Here is a 15,565-nt window from a genome sequence, read left to right on the forward strand (position 1 = left end):
GCATTTGTATGCATGACTGCCCATCTGTGTAAAACAAGATGTGCAGCCACACACAGGAATGATGTAAAAGTCAGACATGTGGGGCTGATATTAAGTTGATCGGGAACAACAGAAGATCTGTCCCATCACATCCAAGTTCAACCCATGGAAGTTTAAATGACTGTGAATGAGTAAGTAAATAGAGGAGGAGGTCTCACTGAGAGCACTAAAAGGATACCCAAGGTATGCTATCTACATATCTGTTTCTGGGTTAGGGGTTTATTTAGACTGAGCTCAGATTTTGGATTGTTATTTCTCCATTTGAAGTTTTTTTGGCAGTTTCGGGAAGGCTGAAGGCTCAGATCCAGTGTGTTCCAGCTGTGCTGCCCAGAGTAGTCCATGGGCACTGGCAGGGCTATGAGGAGCTGGAGGATTTAAAACCAGGGACGCTGTCAAGAACTTTGCCTTCCACTGCTCCCCTCTCAAGTACCAGCTGCAAAATGTCAACTCCACCTTCCTCAGAGAACACAATTAATTAAATGAGGCTTAATTAATTAGTGTCAACAAAGCAGATGTAGCAATTATTGTGGAAGTAAATATATGTACATATTGTAAATTATTATCTTCTATGCAAAGGATTTGTTCTGAAATCCCTGTGGCCATTTCCCTCCTCCCCACAATGCTATTGGGAACACCACTGGGTAACATTCAGAGATAAACTACAAATTGATAAGGAACTAATGTGTACTTTTGTAAGTTTATATCGCAGAAAAACAAACAGCAAGCAGCCTTTCTTATTGACCCCTTGTGGACTTGATGGTGAAATACAACCCCAGTATTTAATTTCCATGTCGTGCCACACCATGTGCCACAAATAAGTCAACTGTTTAAAGATTTGGGGAGCTATTTGACATTTTTTTACACCTGACAACCCCACTGAGGCTTTTGTATCATCTACCAATGCCATTCTTCAGTAGTACAGGAGGAGAAAGTAAGGAGGCTATGGCAAGCTAAGCTGTTACAAATGCAGATAATAATCAGCTGTGTATCTTATTCTGAGTGTGTACTGGTATCTGTGTGAAGCCTTTGGCAGCTCTGAAATGCAGACTTATTAGTAATGAAATGTATTGCAAATCCATTCAAGAAGTTTGACTATTATAGAGGATTTGCAATGAATGAAATCCCTCATACCTTGCAGATTTGAGGGCGATGCAAACTCAATATAATGGACACTGCAATAGCGAAGCAGGCTTGGAAAAAAAGCAGATAGAGAAGTTTCTGAGTTGCCTTTCAAAATTTCTTCAAAATGGTAAAGAGGACAAATTAAGTTGGTTAGAGACCCTAGCTATAAAAGCAAATGGGACTAATGTACTGGAAGAAGTAGTCAATATATTAAGAAACGAAGAGTACCAGCTGTGAAAGATAATGTATTGCACAGTAAGTACCATGTTGAAGGGAATAGCTAGGCTGACATAACCCACAGAGGCAGCCAGACAGAATCGCTTGCTATTTATCGACAGCTCACTCATGAGATTTGTATCTTTCACTCTGTGTGCTTTTTGCTTTGCAGATAATGACAGTTTTGGTGGAGAGAGGATAGGAGCTGGGATATATTTTACTAGAGTATAGCCAGCTCACTAATTCACGCTGTACAGAAGCCACAAAGGGGGAAAAATACACCTTGTCTCACTGATGAAGTAAATGGATTAAGGTAGACAGCAGCATATGGCCAGGTTGCTCTGAGAGGTAAGTTGCAGAGGCCAGTGCTCTTCCTGCCTTTGAGCCCCCCTGTCCCTCAGATGAAACTGGTTATCAGTTAGCCTATGTGGAAAGAAATGTTTCCATGGCCCATGCCAAGATATCTCCTTTATTTCTTCATGTGAACAGCATTTCCTCTGCAAAGGACTGCCAAGTAACAAGCTGTGTATGAATGAGTCTTTAGGGGTATGGGCTGTTCCCCTCCAGGGACAGCCCCGTGAGTGTATTGCGCTACTAGGATGAGACATTTGTGGATTTTCAGTTTTATGTCATGCACTTTGTGCTTATGTGTTTCTCTCCTTGCTTTCCAAAAAAACCCAAGATTTAAGGGTAAATAGATCTTTGTTTTATGGTGGTGCAGTGAGTTGCTAACCTCATTATGTGAATGAGTTTGGTTTCTATTCACAGATGTGCAATTTTTTACTGCCTGTCTCAACTTAATCAGTTTTTGTCCCAGCAAGTAAATAAGCACTGAAACGAGTAATGGGGTGAGTGAAGGTACAAATAGAAAAATATCTAGTACAAAGTTTTAAAAGAATTCTAAAAAAACCTATCCACAGAGTAAGATGTGCAAGAAGAGGCAAGCTGGTCTTTTCCTATGCCCAGCCATAAGATGGAGAACCTGTTGAGTGCCATGGGTTAGGATCTGGGCAGGCACTGCTGTGACCTGGCAGTTCCCTTTCAGCACTTAAATTTATTTGGAAATCTTTTCCTTTTGCTTTAAAGAGGAGTGGGCATAGTCACACAGGTAAGATATACCTGCATTAGGGGTTTAGGTGACAAGAAGTGTCCTTGAATTTTTTGGATCTGAAAAGGAAAACCTCTAAAAGAATGTTTCAAATCCCCCTTTTTAGTTCTCTCAAAGTTGAATTCTCCCCTTTTAAATGGGACATGGGTCTTTTTTTCTTCCTCTTTTCTATCATTTAAAAATTACTTTATGTGCGCATTCTAATGCATTTTAGAGTTTTTATAAGACAAATTTGCCAGCTGTCAGCTTCCAACTGCACTAAGCTTTCTGTGATTTGAGCACATATTCAGGCAATGGTAACTTTACATCTAATAGTTAACAACAGGTTTTACATAAACAGAAAATATAATTTTCAGAGACTTAATGCACCAAAAGCTAACCAGCTCTCCATAACATTGCACCCTTTTTTCAGAACCTTGTTTTATATTTTGCATAACATTTAAAGGAGGGGGAAAGGGGGAAGCCCTGTAATTAAGATAGTTAAATTTAATGCTCCAATAACAAAAAACTGAACATTTTCTTGTTTGCAAAAAGTCACCAGTCAGATTATATGACCCTTACTTATGTAGGAATTTATGAGAGTGAGTATAGCATCACCATCACATTGCAGAGTCCAAGTACACTTGTAGGCAGGCTCTCTACTAGTGGAGGATGTAGATAGGCATCTCCTTTCCTGCCTCTTCCCATTCGCTCGTCCTCACGCTGCACACATACAAGACTTGTAATGTCTTTCCATTTTCAATGTACATTTTTCTCATTGCCTTTCTCCCTACCTTCCATGCACTGTGTGGTCATCAACATCAGTTTGGGCTCATAAAGTTAATAACTTTAACACTAGTCCAGAGGACCGGCCCACCCACAAACACTTCAATAGAAATGCCTACTCTCAGGCTTAAATTTAAGCAAGTGACTACAGGAAAAAGCTGCAGTGTTCAGATCCCAGCCTGTATTTGAACAACAAAAAAACTTCACAAACTTTCAATAGATTATCAGACTCCTTGAATCCTTTGACTCCCACCGTTTTTTTCAGATAATTTTTAAAAAGTTTAAAAATGTGTTCCCTTCCAGTAGTCAATGCATGACAGCTGAAAGCAAGTGGTCTAAAATTTGGCCAGGCTGGAGAATGTCAAAATGCGGCTCAGCGGGGTGGTATGGGTGCAGCCTTTGCTACCAGTCCCATAATAAGCTGAACAGGTTCCATCATCATGTCCTGTATATTTGGCTTAATTGGCCTGGTCTCTCCAAGGAAAGGCAGCAGCATTGATTTACTGCACTGTATAAATGTGTTTATAGCTTGGCACTAGCACACTTAGGCCCACTTTTTTCCAACGTGGATTTCAAATAAGCCCTTTGCTCAAATGAGTCTATTAACTTTAAAGTGCCTAAAGCTAAAACTGAATTATGAGAGGAAAGCTTTGGGGGTTGCCAGCTGGGAAAGGCTTCTGGAGTCTTCCCTTAGTACCTGTTGTGATGGATATTTAAGCATCACTAGTGGAAAAATAATTAAATAAGAAAAAATTAAACCTAGCAGCACACATCATCTCAGCCTGAGCTGCCTTTTACTTCAGCTGGCACTCAGACTCATCTCATTCCACAGGATTATTACAGCAGCTTCTGATTTAAACCAATGTGAAATCGGAATATAACCCATTCCTTCCTCTTCTTATGAATTTCATTTCAAATAATCACATTTCCCCATTTCTGTACTGGGGCACAATAGACAGGGGAGAAGGTGATCTAACCATGGTCCCTCCTGCAGTGTATTTCATGGGTTTGTTTTGGTCTCCAGTGTTGTAAAGAGCTGGGATGTGGTCCCCTCTTCTCCTGCAGCCTGGGGGATTGCACAGAGCTGTTCTCAGAGCCTGACAATGCCACCCTGTGTGCTGCTGGAGGGGCTGTGCCTCTGCTCTCGGTCTGTGCTTGACACTTTCATGTGTAACAGCAATTATCATCCCTGCAGGAACAGTTAATCAAGCAGAAAGTTTTAGTAGACCCCTAAGTACAATCCGTAATTACCTATACCTGCTCAAGATTAGGTCTCTCCAGCTAAGAAATAATAGAAATTTCTAGTTGCTAAAAGTTTGATTTTTATCTGGAATAAAAAAGGAACACCTTAATACCCATGGAGAAAAAAAAAATAAAAAATTTGTAGAGAACAGAAGTAAAAAAAGATTTGTAGAGAACAGAATTAAATTAAGGAAAGTAAAAACTAGGTTGAACATCAGGGGTAAAAAAAGCCATAGTAATAGCTACTAAACCGAGGAATGTTCTCCCAAGGAAAGTGAGTGATGGAGTCCCACTGTGTGAAGAATTAAAACAGCAACAGGCAAAGCCTCAGGAAAGAAATGCCCGAGGAGGCAGCATGGACTGGCTGTACAGAGAGCTGTGCCACCAGCTTCTGCTCAGCCAACTGCAATTTAGCAAGTGCATTGTATGTGGGAAGGCACACTGAACGTATACTTGTCCTGCATTAAAATCTATGCATATTTCTCAGGTAGGTATGATCTGCATAGCTTGAAATCCTGCCTCCATTTAAGCTACCATTAGCTTTTTTTTTTTTTTTACAGGCTAATTGAACAGCAAGCCATCAGAGGACACCAGTGACTCTGGCTGATATTTTTCTGTCCAATCATCAGCACAAAATCCCTTAAAAATTCTTCAGACTTACAAACACGTGTCCTAGGCTGAGCAATACAGGCCTGATTTATCTTATAATGCTAGGGAAAACTGCACTTGGAAAACTCTAGCATCTGAATTCATGAAAATATTTACTTTATAGCCAGCTAGGCTATATGGGATTCAAGGTCTCAGTGTTTTCGAGCCTTGCCAGGTGCAGGGATGAGGAGGAGCAAGGCCTGGGCATTTGACCCAGGCTGGCCAACAGGATTATTTCATACCATGAATGTCACATTCAATATAAACTAGGAAAGTCTGCTGCGTAGGTCTCTCTCCCTTGATGGCAACAGTCCAGAGAACTCCTTGCCCCAGTGTCAGAGCCGTAGTGCTCCCAGTGCCTGACATTTGTTGTCCACTGCTGAGAGTGCACAGCTTCCTGCTGATAGAATGGGGTAAGCATAATTCTTGTATATCTTATATTAGTATCGGGATTAATACTGGTTCTTGATTATCATTGTTAATTATTTAGTCTTATCCTATTAAATCTATTTATATTTCAACTCTCATATTTTCTTGTGTTCCCCAATTCTGCTTTCTGGGTGGGGAGGAGTCATCAGGTGATAGAATAATTGTCTAAATGACAATAAATTGTTACGGGTTTTCTCAAATCATAACAACATGATTTTTCAGAGCATTGCTGTGAGTTAAAACGTGGTTATTACTGGATATTTCTGCTTTAAAAAAAAAATATCACTTTTTGCTTTTACAATTATCCCTAGTATTCAGCTGTAATTTGTAGAGGTAGGAAACAAGACACAAACCAAAAGCATTTCTCTCACTTGCTGCAGGAAGAGAAAAATACAACTGGACTTGGTACAGAATAAGAACTAGATGCATTTCTTTGTTATGCTTTATTTTGTTTTTTTTCCCAGGGAGCTTGTCCACAGTTCCTGGTGGATAATGAGGAAGGATCTCCTGATCTGTAGCTACCTGAGGAATCCCTGTTCTAGAGGAAATCTGAGCACAATGCTATCACAAGTTATAGGCCAGGCTGTGGAAGCATGGCAGCTCTGGCATTTGGGAACTGCTCCCTTTCCAGTCTGCCATCTATTACAAAATGATGCCTGCTGATTACTTTTTGTGCTAGTGAAATGTTTATGTGATGACTGGAAAAAAACCCTGTTACCAAGGTCAGTATGTGATGTCCCATTATCTATGGAGATTAGCTGGCATTGCCTTGTTTCTGGATGACAGCCACGTGAAAGAGCTGCAAACATTATGAAGGGACACAATTTTTAATGAAAAATTATGTGCTAGTATTCCATGATAATACAAATTGTACTTGCAAATTTTTGCAGAGTACCTAAATTTAGGAAACGATGTTTTTGCTGCAGTATTTCTTGGACCTGCTGTCATTAGTAAATACTGGATTGCATAGAGAGTCATTCAGATTTAAGGCATTGGGATCAGATGAGAGAAAATTCACTGAACCTGTTTCATGTAACACTCAGACACCCCACTCCCGACTCTCTCTACAGAGATATTTTACCATCCAAAACAAAGGTGCAGAGATGTGCTAGTCATGACCCATTGAGCTGTTCTCTGGAGATTTTTGTGTCTGCATAACAGAAGAAAGGAGCAGAGACGCTGAGAGTGAGGAAATAGTCCAAACAGACTGGAGACGGAGCAAGTGTGGGAAGCTGAGGGGGAGAGGGCTGGTTGGGCTGAATCCTGGCTGAACCTGACCTACAGTTGTGTGAACGAAACCATCTCCTGCAGCTTGACTCCTCCTGGGCCTGGGGAACAGGACCTTTGTAGGTAAGCAGGATTGCTTCAAGACACATGGTAAGAATAACAATTTTTCTTTATAAGGCAGAATACATGGAGACCCTGGATTTTGTCCAACCACTTAGAGGCATTCACATTCACCCGTCTCTTGCTCCCTGACACCAGCCATGAGACGGTGCTGATGGACTCTTTTCAAAGTCTAGCGGTTTGGGTATGTTCAGGAAAAAGTGCCTACAGCCACTCACCAGATATGCTGGAGGGCTCAAAAAATAGACATGGGAAAAGCAATGGCCATAGCTACTGTCCTGACTCTTCTGTAGATGTTGGCTTTTCCGTTTTTTCAGGTGAGACTACTGCCACTTCACAGTGTGCTTTATTTACTGGAATGAATCATAGAATGGTTTGGGTGGGATGGGACCTTAAAGATCATTGAGTTCCAACTCCCCTACCATGGGCAGGGACACCGCCCCCTAGACCAGGTTGCTCAAAGCCCCATCCAGCCTGGCCTTGAATAAGTTTGGTGCCATTTATATTTCTTTTCTATATATTTATGTTCATTACTTGTGTATTTTAGAAAGCTTATCCACTATGATTTTTGCTCTTACTTGACTGGCCCCACTTGCACAGTAACTCTCTTCCAATATTTCCCATCTTGATTCAGAGTGGGCATCTGATGAGCCAGAAGCTAGGGCTCTACATGAGGTGGGAGACCCAAGATGTTATTAGAGCTCTGCACCAAGGTAAGGTCCTCTTTCAGCCCCACATCCTTTTATAGTTGAAGAGATAATAATAGAGATTGGCCTCTTGTATTTAAAAGGGCTCAGGACACTCAGCTGGAAGGTGGTATTGCTTTCTGCAGTGTATCTATCTGTGTCCCCTCTCTCTTTCTCTGGTGTATCCATTGCCTTGTTATTAAAGAGTTTTCATTGCAAAGAAGTGGGGTTCATTTTGGTTTTAAGATCAGAATGATATTTTTTTAAGTTTATCACAAAAACAGTCAATCACTTATATATGTTATCTCTTGCTCCAAAAGAAGAAATGCTGTCTGCTGCAATTCACAAACTATTAACTAAAACTGTAGGCGGACTTTGGAGATACAGCAACCACCTGTAATTAACAGAAAAATCTGTCCTGCTCAGCCAAATTGCTTCAGGAGAATACAAATGCAAAATGTTGTGACCTTTGTGAAGTTAGGGCCTCCTGGTAGCAGGCAGTATTTCTTCATTTGTGGGAAATCAAGGCAATATTTCAGCAAAGCAGGGACTCAAATCACAGCAGCTCCCTGCTATGCACAGGTTCACCAGAGATGTCTGAGCCAGCCAGAATGTGCATCATCAGCCTGGGACACGAGATGAATAGTTGTGATGGAAGCTGAATCTTTCATTTGCTCTTTATATTTTCTGCCTTTTCTTTGGGTTTGTTTTCCTCTCTTTTCTTCCTTTGCAATTGTCAAAGAAGCATCTGTGAGTTTTATTAAACAAATGTTACACATTAAGACCCCATTGCTGCCTGCCAGAAAGGAAAATGGCATCTTATTTGAAAACAATATGTAATTGTTATTGCTGTCTTGTTGCAAGTTACGCCCTTGAAAAATGATAGGGACTTATTTAGTAGCAACTGATGCTGAGGAAAGGCATTATAACTAAAGCAGAAAATTAACTGTTGCATTATCTTTGGAAAAGAAATAGTCCTCTAATTGCTAAAGCAGGAAGGAGGGTCTAACAAATTTTCCTTTAACCAGACTTCTAACGTAGAAGTCCACATAGAAATTGTACCTTACATATCCATATGAAATTTGTCTTCTGAGGTATGTATTCATTCTTCTAATATAATTTTTTCAGATTACTGATTTGCAAAGTGCAAACTCAGTATTCTCCATTTGACCTCAGGAAATATTGAAATATGCTTTAATGTAGAGGAAAAGATTTTGACTAATTTTAAAAAGGTAAATACAGTCAGAAGCCTGTTTGCCCGACTCATCTTGCCAGTCCTGCGCAAGGAGCAGTGAGTAGTGATGCTGGATATTTTTTTCCCAAAGCGGGGTGCTGGATGTGAGCTGTGAGTAACAGCCCAGTGGGGTCATTTGAATAATTATTAAACAGCGAATTGGCACAGTAATGCTTACCGAGATTTCAACACTAAATGATTTGGCCAAGCCAAATTTCAAGAGTCTGGAAGCCAAGTTCTTAGGCTTGAAAAGAGGCTAATACATCCATCATTTATAAAAGGTGGCTGTGAAGAATTTGTCCATGCCCTCCCACTGGTGAGAAATTTCCATACACGCTGTATAGCAGTCGTTATACCACATAGACTGTAACTGAAACGAGTGGCGGAGCTTGTCTTCATTAAGACTGATCTACCGTTAATAGAATATAAATATGACGGAGCATAATGGCTTAAATCCCTGACAGCCTCAGGTTTGCCAGTGGATTTCCATGCATTTTCAGCCAGGAATTGGGACTGTTGGCTGAGCAAAGAGCGGTTAACACGCCACAGCCGGTGCCTCAAGATTTCCTGTGCACACATGCGCAGAGGAGCAACGGTTGGGAAAAAAGCTTCATTTTCCACCTTCCTCGAGACACTGGTGGAAAAGGAATTCTGCCTGATGTACTTGGGGTGTCAAGCACTTTGCAGAGGTCCCATAAAGGCACCTCATCACCTTTGCCGTAACACCTCATAGCCCCTTGTTAGCTCTTCTCTTTTTATGGTCCTGTAGGTAAACGGGTTCATCTTATTGAAATATCCCTGAGGCTACTAGCAAGAAACTATTGAACTGAACAAGAAAAAACTTGAATACAAAAACAGATGCATATACTCGCCTTGGGGATAAATGCGTTATGATACAGGGCGAAAGCCTGCTCCAGTTCTATTGAACACAAGGCAAAGCAGTCCCAGCGCAGCTGGAAGATTTCTGAACTGACGCCAGGCTGAAGGAGAGCAGCATTTGTCCTGGGGTTATCATCAGGCCCCTCACAATCACATTTCCACTTATTCCAAGTGAATGGGGACTTGTTGACAATTCCCTGGATTTCAATTTGGAAGAAAGAGTTTCATGTTTGACCTTGTATCTCCAACGCCATGTGTCTGCCTGCCTCACCCACACACTTTATATCAAACCTGTTCCCTTTTATTTAAGTTACATATGATGTAAGCTATAGTAGCAATGCCTTGCTCTTTTTTTCTGCTTTGTTTTTGGCTTAGACCATTATCAAGCAATCCCTGGTTTTAGTTTCTGCACTCACTTCACTGCTTTCATAAAACTGCCTTGACAAATTTGGATTACCAGTAAGGGGTGAACTTTCTCTCACCCTCAGCTGCTCCAATCTGAATTTTTAAAATCCCTTTAGACTGCGCAAATGCAGAAGATATCACTGACTATTTTCAAACAGATCAAAGATTTTTCATACATAAATACTCAAAAAGCCAGAGTTTTATCTGAACCTAATCCAAATGCTCTGAATACTTCTGAAGGCCTCACAAGTATGACAATACCTTTCTTACCTTCACTAGGAGGAGGGGACAATTCCTGGCAGTGGCAATAGCATTGCTCACAACAAGCTAATGTGTGCTTTCTTCAGCCACTGGTAGAAGACATCCCAGGGCTAAATATATTGGTATCTGTTTAGAATCTAAAGTAACTCACAGTGACAGAGGCCACACATGGGTGGTGTGTAGTACCCAGCTGAAGCAGTGACTGTCCCTCAATATCTTGTTCGTAAAACAAAATTTTATGTTCTAATAAGACATTTAAAAATCTATCATCTCTAACGTGTCCTCAAAGTCAGGAGGATTACAAGTGAGAGAAAGACATTACCAAGATATCAGCTGGTTATTAAGTTCCCCTGGAAGGCATTAGGAGAGTCTAAAACACAGTACCTGAGTAAGACAACATATAGCTCGGAATGAAGGGCTACCTTGACAAGAAGCAACCTAGGAAGTTTTGACTCTTTTTTTTGTGTGTGTGATTAGTTGAGGTTTTTTTCATCACGTTTCAGACACCCCCTCACCCCTACCTCTGCAAAGAAAAGGGAAAAAAAAAACCTAACGTGTCCTCAAAGTCAGGAGGATTACAAGTGAGAGAAAGACATTACCAAGATATCAGCTGGTTATTAAGTTCCCCTGGAAGGCATTAGGAGAGTCTAAAACACAGTACCTGAGTAAGACAACATATAGCTCGGAATGAAGGGCTACCTTGACAAGAAGCAACCTAGGAAGTTTTGACTCTTTTTTTTGTGTGTGTGATTAGTTGAGGTTTTTTTCATCACGTTTCAGACACCCCCTCACCCCTACCTCTGCAAAGAAAAGGGAAAAAAAAAAAACCACCAAGTTATTTCAACGTAAGCATGTTAAATAACTGGCATCTTTCCTGAAATCTTGTAGAATGAATTGCAGCTCTACACAATTAAGTCAGCTGGGTTATAGTATCCTGCAAAATTAGACATCTATAATGGGAGCGTTGACAAGACCTTCACTGTAGCAACACAGTGGTGCCCACTCAGAGAACGGAGCAAAGCTCTTGGGAAATAATTAAAGAACATTTTGGTCAGCTTGTGATGTGCATATGAATTTTTCAGGTCATGCAGAAATAAACTGGAAACCCACAGACCATCAGCAAAAAAGAGTAAAGTAACGAGACTGACTGATGTTAGTCCAAATCAGCCTGAAAGGAAAAGGCTGGGAGGAAAGAGGACAGGACAGTTTCTGTGGTTCAGAAAAATACCTCTCTCTTCTCTATCTTTCTAATTTATTTTTGTAGTCAGATGATGGAGACAAAAATAACCCACCTTTTTATAAATCCTAAGTCCTCCTTCATCTGGCAAATGACACCAATTATGACTATTATTACTATTTCAGAATCTTGTTAGAGAACAGCATTTGCATAGTCGTGTTATTTTTCACTCGTCTGTGGCTATATTCTGTGTCAAGCTAAGCTCTTCTTGTTCCCTTTTAACGGTGCTACACATAGTAGAGTATGTTCATTACATAGACCATTTCCAATTCCAATTACTGTGCATTAAATTCAAGCAATTTCAGTTAAATCAGTAGAGACCACCTAGATTTAAACAGGTCCATCCGACACAAGAATACAACTTCATACTGTAATATAGCTCCTCAAGTTCACTAATGACTGAATGATATTTAGAAAAGCACTTGTCTAGCTAAGTGTACTAATTCCCAAATGAAATACATCCTATTTTGTGGTGACTTGATGAAATAATGATGGTCAGTGATAATACTGAAAAACTATATCCAAGACTTAACATTCTCATGCATACCTTTTATACTTAGCTAGCTCAATACTTTCAAGTGTTCTTCAACTGTTATTTTTTTGCTTCAAGAAGCAAATGTAGTGCATAAATACCAAGGGAAAGAAAATATTTTAAAATTGATTAATTAATTGTTGATATGTATCTAACAAAGCAATCTTTTGGTTCTTTTGTCAACATGGTAAATTTAGGATGTAGCTGGCCTTCAAGGGGACATTCTGGATAAGAAAACAGTCAAAATCAAGACTTGAAAAACTAAATTACATAAACTACAGGGAGGAGTCAAGTCACAAGAGCTCTTTTTTCTCTCCCTTATGAGTCCTCCTCATACAGCCATAATTCACTAAAGGAGTGTTTTGAGCAGTTCCCCAGCTGCAAGCCTTTGGACAGAATGAATGGGTGAAGGAAACAACTAGCCCATACATGGTGGTCTACTCCTATTCAAAGGTACAAGCCTGAAAAATTGAAAGATGTGAAGCAGAGACAGCCATCAGCCATGAAGAAGACAGACATGTTTGAATCACTTTTATCACTTTTTGTATACACTGATGTTTAAAACAGTATTGTTTAATGACAGCATCTTCTCTAACGTACCCTGGAGTCCCTAATTAGTGCTTACGCCACTGGAAGGAATTAATAAATTTTTAAATAATTTCCACAGCTAAATGAGGGAATCCCATATTCCCAGTGTTAGCTGCATGAGCATTCTTGCAGTTGCTTCTGGATTGAGTTCCCTGATGCAGCAAGTTTCCTATTTCATGAGTTATTGTGAGAGAAAATCATGTGCTAAAGGTGTAACCCAGCAATGAATCAGTAAATAGCTGTTCTTCTGAAGATCAGCTCATTAAGAAGCAGACATCTGAATGAAATAAAGTTCCTGGGGAGTCTGTGGCACCAGATGTGCCAGAAAGGGAGGCATGAAACCTTGTTATATGCCATGACCAAGCAAAAGGAATTTTTACCTAGGTAGAATTTGTGGTTAATATTCTGCTCTTGTGCTTTGCTTATTGAAGCCCCAGCGTGCTTTTGTTTATGATCTGGTTCTTGTTCAGCACATTTACGTGCAACTGACTGCTCAAGTGGCTCAGTCACCTCGGGTGCAAAACGGAGCTAAGCTGAAATGCTGAAAGCTGGAGCTTTGTTTGCAACATGAAGAAAACCCAAACAAAAATATCAGAACTAATTGTTGGACTTTTTTTGCTTTGACAAAAGCCTTAATGATAGCTTCCTTATTCAATAGAATAGTTTTGTATGGATATATTACAACTAGTTAAAAGACTCCAAGATTATTCAGGTTTTACTTAAGTTTGTTAATCAGAGATAGCTGGCTGACACAGCATTTGTTTAACTTAGCAATACAAAGCAATATTCACAGCTTACATTAAATACTTCACATGCCAATCTCCAATCATGATATAAAAAGACCACAGAAAAATTAAATAATCTTAACTCCCTTAGCCAATTTCTTGGACAAGAAGAGCAGGCTCTGTTAAGACATATGGCAAGCAATCTTTTCTGCAACACAACAAACTAAAACCCAGCACTACTACCACGTGTTAAGAGATGCTATCCTTTTGCACAATATATTTCAAAACACACTCTCTCCACAAGCAGCAGGTCCACAACCTGAACAGTCGCACTAGGGTTCTAACACATAATGTGACTACAATGAATTGAAAGGAAGGGGAAAAAGGCAGGAAAGGGGGTGAAATACCATGAATTAAAATCGCAATTTCCAAAAAAAAATTTTTAATTGCTAACTTGTAAGTTGGAATCTTGTGAAATGTGACAAATAAGGAAATAATTGAGCATGCTTTGCTGCACTCAGATGCATCTCTGCCAACATACACTAAGGAGAAATAGGTGTCAGAATTAAGTTTGGTTGAATTAAGCACCCATTCTAGTTTGAGTAAGGAATGAAGCCGTGGATTTAGTTGCTGTAAGTCTTCCAAGGTTTGGGCTTTTTTCTTATTTCATGGCTCTACTACCTAATTATCCTGTTGTGATATATTCATACTATATGTATTATTTTTGTGCCCAGCACAAAAATCTGTAGAAGCCACTATATATTCGTATTTGGTGTTCATAGCAGACATTATCCAACAAGTGAATGAACAGACTAAAATTTCAAATAACAATATTTTTTTCTGGACCAAATTCTCTGCTACGGTTATGATATTTATGATAATCCTGGCTTCACACGAGCAGGCTGAAGGAGGTGTGTGGGGGAATCCACTGGAGACAGAATGGCAGCGCAATGGTACAGTGATCTATTTGTTAATATTTTCCTATTGCATATTTGAAAAGGTCAGACCCAAATAAAACTGCCAAGATACGATATTCCTCTGAGAGGAAGAACATGGTTTATGTGTCTCAGCTTTGCCAAAAAACTATGGAAACCAATGCTTCATTTTGTGAATAAAGATGTAGGCACAAATACTGCCTCAAGCAGGGTGAAGACCACCCTTGGGCAGAAGTGTTTAGGAGCTGCAGTGGTGAAAGGTTGGGGGTGTGCTTTGTTTTGCAGAACATTTGGGTGTGTATAACAGGCCTGTCTAAACAGAATTGGTGTGTCTGATGGCTGATCCAATATTCCAAGGAGGTCCTCTATTCAGAACTTGTTTTCCTTCCACACTTACCCTACTTTGTGTATTGTGCTAGATTATACTGGTTTCATAAGTGGCAGTCACAGTTACTGTCCATCTGGATATGTTTTGAGGCTCTATAAAGTTTTAACAACTGTGAAGGGGGGAAAATACTGAAGTATGCAGCCAGTCTGAAGTGGTTATCTGGAGATTTAACCTACTGTCTCCAGGAATGCACAAAGCACGCTTCATAGTCAGTGTAAAATGTATTCAGATCTGTAGCCTTAATAAGTATTCTCTTATGCCAGAAGTGTTCTCTTATGAGATAAGAGATTATCTCTTTGTATCTGTAACCTCTTAATGAATGAAAACAGATATAATTATAATATCAAAATCATACTGACACATCTCTACACATTCAATCTTGATTCAGGGCATGTATAAATGAATCAGATACTGGCTTAACTCTTGCACTTGTCCTATTGCTTGCTTTTTAATAAGGAGATTTTATGCTTTTCAATATCCCTTAATAAGATTTTGGTTAGCTATAATTTATTCTCATGCTATTCATTATGGAATGCCAATCAGTTCTCAAAATGCTTGTACATGCTTGTCATGTTTTTTCACATTTAAAAAGCCCTCTTTTCTGTTTTGGATTTTTCAGTGCTTAATAATTCTTTTTTTTTCTAAAAAAAAAAAAAAAAAAAAAAAAATAAAAAAAAAAAAAAAAAAAAAAAGAAAAACAGCGAGGGGACATAGTAAATCTTAAAATATAGCTACTGAAAGAAAGGAAATAAGCCCTTCGAAATCGCGGGGGAAGGGCT

General features: G+C 39.6%; 1 long non-coding RNA gene across 1 annotated transcript; it reads left to right on the forward strand.

Annotated features, from left to right (window-relative positions):
• The first annotated feature begins 6,480 nt into the window (after positions 1-6,480).
• Positions 6,481-13,611, forward strand: LOC106892589. The gene is made up of 3 exons (XR_001412888.1): positions 6,481-6,919; positions 7,551-7,629; positions 12,348-13,611. It is a non-coding gene; the product is annotated as an uncharacterized LOC106892589 (long non-coding RNA).
• Positions 13,612-15,565: the final 1,954 nt, after the last annotated feature.

The sequence above is a fragment of the Calidris pugnax genome, unplaced genomic scaffold (assembly GCF_001431845.1).
Source record: "Calidris pugnax isolate Ruff unplaced genomic scaffold, ASM143184v1 scaffold42, whole genome shotgun sequence".
Lineage (NCBI taxonomy): Eukaryota > Metazoa > Chordata > Aves > Charadriiformes > Scolopacidae > Calidris > Calidris pugnax.